The following is an 11,798-nucleotide window of genomic DNA, read 5'->3' as shown; positions in this document are numbered from 1 at the left end:
TTTTTTTTACGGGTTTTTTTTTAAGATCTTTTGTATTCAAGCAAACAAATTTAATTTTCAGTCAACAAATTTCGAGTAGCAGTCAAATATTCGCAGCTACAGAGAATCAGGAATGACAATGGCAATAGAAGGAGCAAATTAAAGCAAGTAGAGATGGAAATTTAGCTATCATGGAACTTGAACGGTGATTTTTGTGAAATCGCGTGTCTGGCCATGAGTAAACAAAAATAAACAAAGCGAAAATAAGATAACGCTCGCTGCTCGAAGTTGGTCGGCAGTGAGATCCCAAATTTTACGCAGCGAGGAAATAAATCGACACGATATTTATATCAACAGACTTCTTTCAGCATACGCCAAGATTTCTTTTGAAGTCCATAATTTTCAATGGATTGGAAGGCAAGTGCATGCTTATGTTAATCGAATCGAGTAACCTAGTGCGATTAAATGAAGTCTTGGGTTTGCATGTTATTATTTCGAGTACTGGCTACTTCGAATTTGTTGTTCTGCTGAGTAATTAAACGGAATTCAATTCAATTCAATTTATTCCTTCACCATAAGCATAGAATTATGCATGGCTTTGTCAATACATGTTTTACACTTCATATCAATAAAAGACGTTATACAAAATATCAAAACAATATGAAAAATACAAATACATACAATTTACAATTTTCTTGGGATTAACACATTCCAATTATATATTTAAAATGGTATGCATTAAGAAATCATCTACAATGAAAGCGTCGCGTACTTATTTCGTAAATTACTTAAAGCAACAGACGTATTCGGCAGTAATAAGTGCCACTTTGGCACCTAAGACTGCAAGGAAACAAGAAGCGTGTAGGGAATCGCTGTAAATACATGAGTGGTCTGAAAAGTTTCCGACCTAATAAAGATACAAGACATTTTTCCGGAAATTTCTGATGATTTCTGAGGTCATAAACTTTTCAGACCGCCCTCGTATTCACATCTAATTTTAAGACGTAAAGCGGGAATGGACTGCCCATTTATCAAACATATCTGCATTGTTTCATATGTTTAAGCTTTTGTGGTTTAGCATTTGAACTCCGGTCAGACTTTCGTCAGGAACGTTTTTAACAATTGATTTCTTTGAACTTTCATCATTCATTCTTCATGTCCCTAAAACTGTACTATACTGGATTGAATGCCGAATTGGATCGCGTAAAGCGTAGAGGAGCTATATTTGTAAAACATTGTTATGATAAACTTAATAGCGTATCCAGAATATTAGAGCAGCTAGACAGGGAATCACTGAATGGAGCGAAGGTTACATTACCGATTGAAGATCTGGTATAAATTGGAAGGTCTCTTTTGAATTGATGTTGAAAATGTTTAATTACCCCCATCGTAATACGGTAGGAGAGATCATGCTAGTAAAATTATACAGATTAATAGTAGAAGAGATAGATTTAAGATTTATGTTTTTCCACGAACGATAGAGGATCATAATAACCTTGTTCGACCGCGGTAGGGTCATGTTCGGGTAAAATTATTTAGTTGTGTACGAGTCACCCCCTGCCACACATACCGGCGGTGGCTTGCAGAGTATACATAAATAAAATAATTATTCCATTAATCTATTGTTTTTACAGCTCACATCCAGACTCCTAACTCACAGTTTTTCGTTGTGAATTTAATTTACTACGGAACGCCGAGTAGTACAAAAAGCAACACGACTACAACTACAGGCAAATAAATATTATAAAAATCATGCAGTGACAAAAATTATTCCATCAGAATTACGGTTGATGCGGTTGAAATTACACTTTATGACATCTAACGCTGTGGATTTTCGTCATTTCCATTGCAAATGATGCACAGCATAATTTCAGGTAGGCAAACGTAAAATTCACGGAGATCTCCATTTTGTTTATAGCCCAGTTTCATTAAAAATCTAAACCCGCCAAGAAAGTATCAGGAATGGCGAGAAAAAATAGATAAAGGACGTTTAAGTCTTTTTTCTTGCACCCATCAGAATCCTTTTTGGTAGGTGATCGTAGTGTTGTCCAATCATATAAATTCGAATTTAAACTAATCCTGGGCGTTTTTACGTCATAGGCAGCCGATAAATAAAAGAAAATGCGTTGGCTATGCATAATTAAATAAGGCTCATTTTCGCTATTGAACAACTACGGTTGTCCTCAAAAGCCGAAATATTTAAAAAGAAATGTTTGGCATTGATATTAAAGATTACTCAGGCGTGAGATTTGGTTCAAGTTGACACGGTGTGAGCTATGAATTTTTTCGCTTCCTTATGCGTATTTAACATAGGCTAAAGAATTTTGTAACCCAATGTTTGTAAAGGGTTAAGTGCCCAATGAAAATTCTTGTGCAAATTCGGTATTTATAACTTTTAAGGCAACGCGTAACTTATAAGTTGACCACGTAGTTACATTTGAGGCAATGCCTGATTTTTAAATAGAAAAAATTCATTCCAAGACGTGTAAATCCAAAGGGTTGGGCACAATGTATGATGTCACCTAAAAACTAAGCACATGATTTTGGCTGTATCATCATAATAGGCCATAATATTCCAAGGATTGCTTTGTACCATCTCTCCGAGCTATCTTGTCAACTGCCAATCTTATCATTCCTTTTTGGGTCCCTTTCACGGATATTTTATTTACCTGTTCGTTACATTTGATGCTCTTCCATTCTTTCATTCTATGACCCATTCATAATAAGTCTTTAAATGTCTAAGCTTCAATGTATGTAGTTAGTTTTATCTTCGTTTTATTGTTTTGTTTTCTGAAGACCAGAGTTGGGGAGGAATAAATCAAAAAGTAATATGTCAGTTATTATTGGAGTTGTACCGCCCAACTAAATTTTTTAAGTTGTGAGGAAACTCAGATGGCGGCGGGGTAACGTCCTCTTCAGTCAATCTAAGGGGTTGACGATTCCCGCCTGGGTGGGTTTCCTCCACCTAGGGTTTGAGTGTTCGTAATCGCATCCATTGTTTTCACTGTTAATAGTACGATGTAAAGACCCAAAAAGTTCTGTTTTCGGACTACAAAAAATAAACAGGCTAGATAAACAAATCAAATTAAATGAAATAAACAAATCAAGAAAATATAACAAACAAATTACATACCATTATTTTTACGGATATTGGAGTTTTATTTCTATTCATCAATTAAAGTAACACGTTCAGTTAAAAAGTTCTTTTTTCGAGTCACTCTTGAACTCGCTCATTTATTTTTCTACTGACCTCTTTACACAACGCGTTTATTTCAATAAAAACGCCACTTAAAACTTTGCGAGGATAAGGTTAATTCGTCAGATGAAAAATTCTTCGTAATGATAATTGTAGTTTGATGCCAAAGTGACGCCAAAGGGGAGAGGACGGGAAGACTTTAGCATGCAAACACGCCACTTCTTCTACCCTATTCTGAAAAATGTAACTTAAAACGTCTACATCCATAGCGATCCATTTGATCTTTGATAAATGTACAGATCTTTCGTACATGCGTTTTCGCGGGGCTAAGACGTTTTCCGTTTAATAAATTCGAGTATTAACTTATAAGTAATTCTGACATAACTAAACGGAAGTAAGCTAACAAAAAATTAGAATATTAGAAGAGTGCTTTTAAATGTGATGAAAAGGCCAAAGATAAATGTAATGCCACTGGTTAGGCCTCATTTAGAATATTCTGCAAGTATATGGGAACCTCCCAAAGTTGGATTGATTGCTGAATTGGATCGCGTGCAGCGTAGAGGAGCTAGATTTGTAAAACGTTGTTATGATAAACTGAGTAGCGTATCATAAATATTAGAGGAGCTAGGCTGGGAATCACTTACAATTACACCCATCGTATTACGTTAGGAGCGATTATATCAATAAAATTAGAGAGACCAAGTGTGGAACAGATAGATTTAATCTGTAATTATTCCACGAACGATAAAGGACCATAATAACATTGTTCGACCACGGTAGGGTCATATTCAGGTAAAATTATTCTGGTGTGTAATTCACCCCCTGCCACATACCCTAGTTGTGGCTTGCAGGGTATATACAGGTATAAATAAAATAAACACCTTGTTACCCAACGGAAAAGCGTGGTGCTGAATCGGTGTTGAAAGCTGTCATAACATTTACTCCGTTAAAGTAGGCAGTAGTGATAGTAGCAGTGGTTTTTAGGGGGGGTGACCGACAGCTACTGTCATTTGTGTCATTAGGGACGGACAGAAAAGGATAAAGGGTAGAGAGAAACCCGGCGTCGGCATTAGCCTACTCTAATCGAAAGGTGCCAAGGGGTCAAACAGTTTAACGTCTCATCCCACGGACGGTGTACTCACTCAATGTGCCCTCAACGAAGCACCTCAAGTAGGGATCGGGATACCACTGAAAATATCTGCCGGCTCCAGGATTCGAACCCGGGCTCTCTTGGTGGGAAGCCAGTACGCTAGCCGAAAAATAACACTGTCCAACCGTGGTAGGGTCATGTTCGGGTAAAAATTAGCCTTGTGCGTATTCACCTCCTGCCACACACCCTAGGGGTGGCTTTCGGGGTAAATTAATAAATAAAATAAATAAATAAATACATTTTTAAGGATCTCTAACTTTTAGCCTAACTCATAAAAATGTATCACACTTCACTGAGTTGACTTCCCCATTAGGCTAAAAAGATCATGCATTGGGGATTTGAACACAATATCAAAATACTCACAGCATTTATACGAAATGTGACTGTGTCTTTCCTTCCTTTAAATTCACGGTGTGCTGGTGGATGGACTGAGAATTTTCCACGCGTGCCAACCGAGGGGGCGTCTTCTGGTGCGGAGTACGCTTCTTAATCTTTCTAATGGGAAATCATGAGGGAAAGTAATCATCTCATTTTTTTAAAATTTCCCGTTTAAGATTCCACGTAGAAAATTAAAATTAAAAATGCCACCTCCAACAAAAAGGCAATCAACTCACAGGTCTGGTTTTGAAAGCTATGAGTAGACTCGCCTCATTTTGAGACGGTATGCTTTGAAGTACGTCACTATCGCCTCGCAAATCGAAATACATTAGCCCTTTATTTTTTTAATGCTCTAAGTTTGGAATGGATGCCATGGGAGGGCGTTCATTTTTATTGTATTTTTCATACTATCGTACGATCAAATAGACGATTAACTTGAGAGTTTCGAACTATTAAATTGCTCCACTGTGAAAAAAATACAGCGATACTTTCACTCCTACACTGAGTTCTTCTATTCATAGTAAATTCCAAATTCTCCTCGATTACTAGACACTAATGTCAGCAGTATTGCTACAATAATACAATAAGTAGGTGGGGGCATGAACTTGATTCGCATGATTTTATGTCATAAAACAGGATTATATTTAGTTGGGCAAAACCTTGCTTTATTTTCTTGCTTAATTCTAAATTAATTTTCTATTCCTCATTAAATTCATTGCAATGTACCTGCACCTTTTGCTTTCTGAACGCTTCAAGGGGCGTTCTTATTATGAGATCCCGATAAGACCTCTTTTATGGCCAGCTTTCTAAGCGCCAGGGTTTGCGTCACTCACATGCCCGGGGCGGAACCCTGCGACCTTAGGAAGAGCCGGCGAAGGCTATCGTTACTAGAGTAACCCAAACGGCTGGAGGAAAAAAACGTTTAGAATTTTTATTAGGTAATCTACCGGTTAAGGTAGGTTTTTGGATGGACGTGATTACTAATTAAATAATTTGTTGCCCCTAGCAAAACACAACATCCTACTCTACATCAGGTCCCTCTTCAAGCTCTGAGTACTTTCTTCCTCCCTTCACCCCGTCCAACATCCCTATCCTGGAGGCAGGAAAAGTGGCTGAAGGGGGTATTGACCGGCAGCGGGTTGTTGAAGAATGTAATTGAGGGGGGGAATGTTAGGCAAACGAGGAAAGGGAAGGAACGTTTAGAATATATTAAATAAAAGTTTCTGGCGTTAGTCAGAGAAAGCTTTTTTTCAAGAATGAAATCCCTTATGCTGTACGTCTGGATAGACTTGCTCGCAATCCAATCGGAACAATGATGTTATCCACGTCTTAGAAAGGCGTGTTACCTGATAATTATTTTTTATCAATTCTGTGCGCGTCGGGTTCCTCATTTTGGATAGCCGTTTCGTATATTTATTTTTATTGCCAGGACTGAATTATACGTCCAACGAGAGGAGTGCTTCATCCCGGGAAGTAATCGGTCTCTCGCTGCCGCGATTCGTCGAATTTTCGAATTCTACAGGCTGCCCTCGCCTGACCCAGTCTATCGCCCAAGACTCAACCGTGTCTGGCGCCGGAGTCGGCCGTCAGAAGGTCGTCGGACGTCCATTAGGCCGTCACGCAGTGCGTCGCCGACGGGGGAACAGCCCGCTGTTACTTATCCCGTACCGTCATGTCCACGTTGCAAGAGATCGTCTTCTACGTCAACGGCAAAAGGGTAAGTCTATCGGAAGGACTCACGCGTCGGGATAAGACGGATTGCTGCCATGTCAGACATCCCGAGGCCGGGGTCACCTCCTCCTCCTCCTTATTATTAGGTTTGGACTCGTTAGATTGCCTTCATCTCTCTTTACTAGGGGCGAGTGTTAGTAAGAACTACGGGCAGGACGCCTTACGTACAAGGGCTTCATGATGAGTCCGCCTGTTGGCGTATTCAAAAGTGGACCTAGGGAGTGATACCCACTCCTATAAATTGCAAATCAAATTGGTTATCCTTTAAATCTTTTTCGTCGCACAAGGGTGTTCATTTTCAGACGTAAATGTATACGTAGCCTGTATAAATATATCTTTTTAGGAGTCCTTGCGGATTCTAAATTGATCATTTAGAGTGAAATCCCAATTTTTTCGCCTCGGTAAATCGGAGAACCTCGCGGATCATCTGGCTAGATTATACTTTAATTATATTTTCGCACAGATTTTCTGAAAATATTTTTTTCAAATCTCGCTTTAAACTAATTCCTAATATTGATCGGCTAGATTTTACTTTAATTATATTTTCGCACAGATTTTCCGAAAATATATATATTTTTAAATCCCGCTTTGAAACTCATTCCTAATTCCTGAGGGTGATGAATATGTCAAATTACAATGCAGTATTTCAATATTATAATTAATTGAGTTCATTTATATAATTATCATGCCACATAATGGGTTTACGGATATGGGAAAAACAACGGGATTTTGCAAGGCGAGAGGCCTTTAACTCCGAGACGCACCTTTAATAATTTCATCTTCTCTTCCTATCCAACCGATTACGCTAAATACCACCGTGCTTAATGATAATTGATGTCTGCATTCCATTTTCTATTTGACATATTAATTTCCCGAGAATGCGTCAAATATGTATGTAGTTTTGTTCAATTCACAAGTTACCCTTGCCCAATGGACAAGAAGTCTTCATCCGCCCATTTGGTTGGAATTGAAACGTGTTACAATTGTCGAGTGTTCGTGAGGCAATGAATAGGCAAAAGGCTAAGGGCGATTAATAGGTCTGCTCAGACTCCTTGAAATTTTACGTAACACTCATCTCTCTCCGTTTAACGCTCTCTTCCTTTTCAATGAATTACGGGAAGGTGGATTGGTTTGGCTCCAGCGTTCGTGCTGACTCGTCCCGGGGTGAGTTGAAATCAAACGCAGGCGGAATAGCAATGGCTGTGAGGGCTTGCGCAGTCGTATTCTCTCCGTATCCCACGCACTGGTTCGTTTGCTCGAGGCGGTGGTTTGGCCGGGTGTTATGTAACATTTCCCCGGGTTGGTTCCGGATGAAATGGCGTCCATCGTCCTCCAATTCATCCTTAAGACAGATCTTGTCCACTTGGACACGAGGAGGAACGCCAGCTGCGAAGTTTGACCTTCATTGATGGAATTTCATTTAAAATTCATAGTTGTAAAAGTACCATAATGGACATATTAGTCCTTTCCGTTTAAGTGAAGGCTTTCTCTCTTCTGTTTCTACCTAGATCTCTTAGGTCAGTTGTTTTCGAGGCAAGTGTTACGTCAGCCGCGCGTCCTCCACTATAACGGCGTCAGTTGCAAATTATGGGATTCGAATCCACGATCATTTGCCGTGCTTAATAATGTGACGGCTTATACTCCGCTCCTAATAACAGCCTCCATTCAAAGTTTAGTTTTTCGCATACATATGTTTATTCCTAATTAGAATTGACTTGATAATCATGATATTATACGTTCGCCAATTCATGCGCTTGTGATGACGGCCTTTTGATTCACGTGGAGAGACATTACGTCCCAAGGGATAGGAAAAGATAAGTAATAATCAAACAAATTAAATGTAAACATTCGAAAATTTATTCTTTTTTAACCGTTACCTTTCAATTCTTTAAGAATATTTGGAAGATTGGTTGGCATTAATTGAGAGTTTTTCTTTCATCAACAGCTTTATATGGTAAACGTTAACTCTAGTGGCTTATTTATTTTTAAAATCCTCCGACTGGTTGATTGCAACGTTTTCCTCAAAGCTATTTCATTTTGAAAGACATCCATTTTCTTAATCTTCTTTCCTTATATAGTCTCGCTTGTTTGACTACAGCTACACCGCGGGTAGGAGAGGGAAATATTTTTTAAACCTAAGGATTGCTTTTAAAAAATATTTTGAAACCCATTTTTATGGAGTATTAAGTATATGGTCGATTATATTTTGTGTTGTAGATTCCTTAATTTTTCTTAATTCCTGAAAAGCATTACCTTCCAACGCACAGTCTTAGGTACACACTTTTTTAATACTTCCGTGCCTTTAGACATAAGAGATTTGTTAATGAAGAGGTGACTTATATTTTCTTGGACACCCAAGTAAGACACAATGTTCGAAGAAGAGTGTTAAATGCGCTTAACTTTAAATATGTCCTTCCGTACATTGCCCTTTTCAGGTTTGAGAGCTGCAAGTATAATAACAAAAACCAAAAATGAAACACCCCCCCCCCCATTCTAGTGAACGTTGACGAAAAGAATTCCATGCCCAGGGATCGGTGGAGCACGGTGAAAATTGTAGCTACTTGAAAAAATAGTGAAAGTACAAAATAAACTGTTTTTGTTGGCTGCTAAAACTTCATGTTTTACTTGAAAAAACTTGAAAATTATTTTAAAAAAGCACATATGGGAACGCATTCTCGATTTAACCTCAAAGACACAACTTACTCCGGGGTTGTTTATCCCTTCATGAGGTTCATCGGCCACAAATGGACAGAACAACTGAGAACACGAAACAATTTGGCATTTTACAATGGGGCGAAGAAAATCCCTCAATGCATGGCGTTTGCTGATTTGCAAAACGGCGCAAGGAGACGAATAGCTCGCAAATGGGATATAATGTTGAAAGGCAGTTAGAGAAAAGATGAGAAGCACCGGGCTCACCTGCTACGACTCCCTTCATCACCCTTGACGTGCATCCCTCGCGCGCGCGGAAATAGACCGTGTCCGGAGTCTTGCATGGACCGCATGCATGTGATATTCCGGAGGTGAAAGCGGGGTGGATTTAATAGTCACCCGCCAATCCGGTCTCATCAAGTCAAGGGCAAGAAACAGGCATGGACAATCATTTCAAAAGATATCATGGGCGAAGTGATAAACGAGTGATCGCGATGGGCTACTTAAATCTTCAAATTCATCGCATTTTGAGTGTGATTGTCCACTTTCTCTTATGCTTTCCCTACTCGAATGAGCCGAGTATCCCTTGCTTTTTCATTCTTGGCCACAGATATTTTTAAAAATTCCACCTTGGTAAACGAGAAATCGTAAAGTGTTTTATCTACTTTTGATAATTAACGACTATTTCCGATTGCTTCGCAAGCTCTCTCTTTTTTTCAGTCACGAGTGACAGTTACATTGACACATTCATCCGTTGGGAATTATATTTACTTTATTCGCATGATCGCATCTCGTGCTGTTTTTATTTTATTTTTTTTACGTCATGGCGTATGTTTGGGAGCACAGTTTTAACCTTTTATTAATTTAAACTTAACTGATATGCCAAGGAATAAAACAAACTTCGTTTAATTCCCAAAATATTTATCAATACGATACTCCCCGTTTCATCACACACCAAACACTGTGCAAATGCTGTTATTATCTTTCTTCAACTGGGAATTCATTATTCATTCCATGAGCCTTTGTTGGGCACCATATGGGTGTATGGTATCCAACGAAGGCTCAAATATATATATACTATATATATATATATATATATATATATATATATATATATATATAATATATATATAACATATATATAATATATATATAATATATATATTATATATATATATTATATATATATAATATATATATACATATATATATACATATATATATATATTATATATTATATATATATACATATAAACCTGGGAAACCATAACCGGCACAGGGAAAGGAACTGACCCCCCTACCCTGATGTGCGAATTTCACACGCCGTATAGGGCTTAGTACTGGGTGAACTCTACCATCACCTACCAAACCGACCTTCGGGTTGATAACGGTGTTTTTGGTTTTTTATATCTATATATCTAATAAACCAGAAATGCGTTAACCACAAGAGTTGCCCAATGCTCACATTCCAAAGGATGCAGAGTAGGATATGAAAGGACTGAGGGAAACAAGTACCAGATGTGTACCATTCGGATTTTTTTTCATTTATAGCCTCTGGAGAAAGCTGTTGGTGGAAAATTGCACTAAATAGGTAGGTATATATTTCCTGAGAGACAATAGTGGAGTTCAATCGCTACTATCACCAGGAATAGAAGAGTTTGGGTCGAGAATAATTGAGACTGTCTGTTTCTCACTGATGATCATTTAAACAAATGAAGATTCAACCATGTATTGTGTTGCTTAAACTTGATAATTGCTTACGTAACTTTAGAAAAGTAAAAATATCTTCACCCGTAGCTGATATATGTTCGAAGGATTAATTTGTTAAACACGTGGGTAACATTACGTTTATATTATTTGGCGTAAAAACTGCCAAGGTAGCTAACGAGTTAGCAAATTACATTCCAGTTACAGAATCATTCTCGGTGACGCAAAGTGGCAAAATTGTGGTGGAACTGTTATCACGAATAATAACCATTAAATCACTAATTACAGTACTTTATGCAGAAATGCCATCAGTGGAAAATGGAATGTCTTCTTTGATTTACCCTTGCTGGAGTTTTTAAATGTTGAGCAATGGTAATTTTTTGCTGTTCTTCTCATACAATAAAATATTTTTAAATACTTTTTTATCGTCAGTCTTGAGGGAATGCGGGGAATTCCCTAGCCCGGAAAGGGTCTGATAATAAGAAAATATTCAAGAAGTTCTCTCGGGTTTCCCACCGGGTCAGGTTGCAGTACACCGACGTTTCGAAGGCTGACTCTGCCATCGTCTTCAGGGTGAAGACGATGACAGAGTCAGCCTTCGAAACGTCAAGTAATAGTCTGACTTGTCACTTGACTTTGGACAGTGCCTGGTGCACAATCCTCTTCTTAGTTCAAGTGCCCCATTTGATTTTCTCCCTGTTGATGGTCACCTGGTGACCGAAATACCGGTTTAGGAGTTCTTCCTAATTATTTTTATTGGCCTTAGGATCTTCTTCCTTGAGATTATTACTTTAACAGCCAATAGCTCCACATCTTCCACTTCGAAACGTCGGTGTACTGCAACCTGACCCGGTGGGAAACCCGAGAGAACTTCTTGAATACCATACGCCGGGAAAACCTGAGATCCTTCAATAAGAAAATATTTCTCCTGAAAATTTAAATCTCCTAGTTATGAACAGTTAATTTTTTGTTGATTTTTGAATTCTTGGGTGCTCTTATATCTTC

The sequence above is a fragment of the Hetaerina americana genome, unplaced genomic scaffold (genome assembly GCF_022747635.1).
Source record: "Hetaerina americana unplaced genomic scaffold, ioHetAmer1.1.p SCAF_10, whole genome shotgun sequence".
Taxonomy (NCBI): Eukaryota; Metazoa; Arthropoda; class Insecta; order Odonata; family Calopterygidae; genus Hetaerina; species Hetaerina americana.
This window is presented reverse-complemented; position numbering follows the sequence as displayed.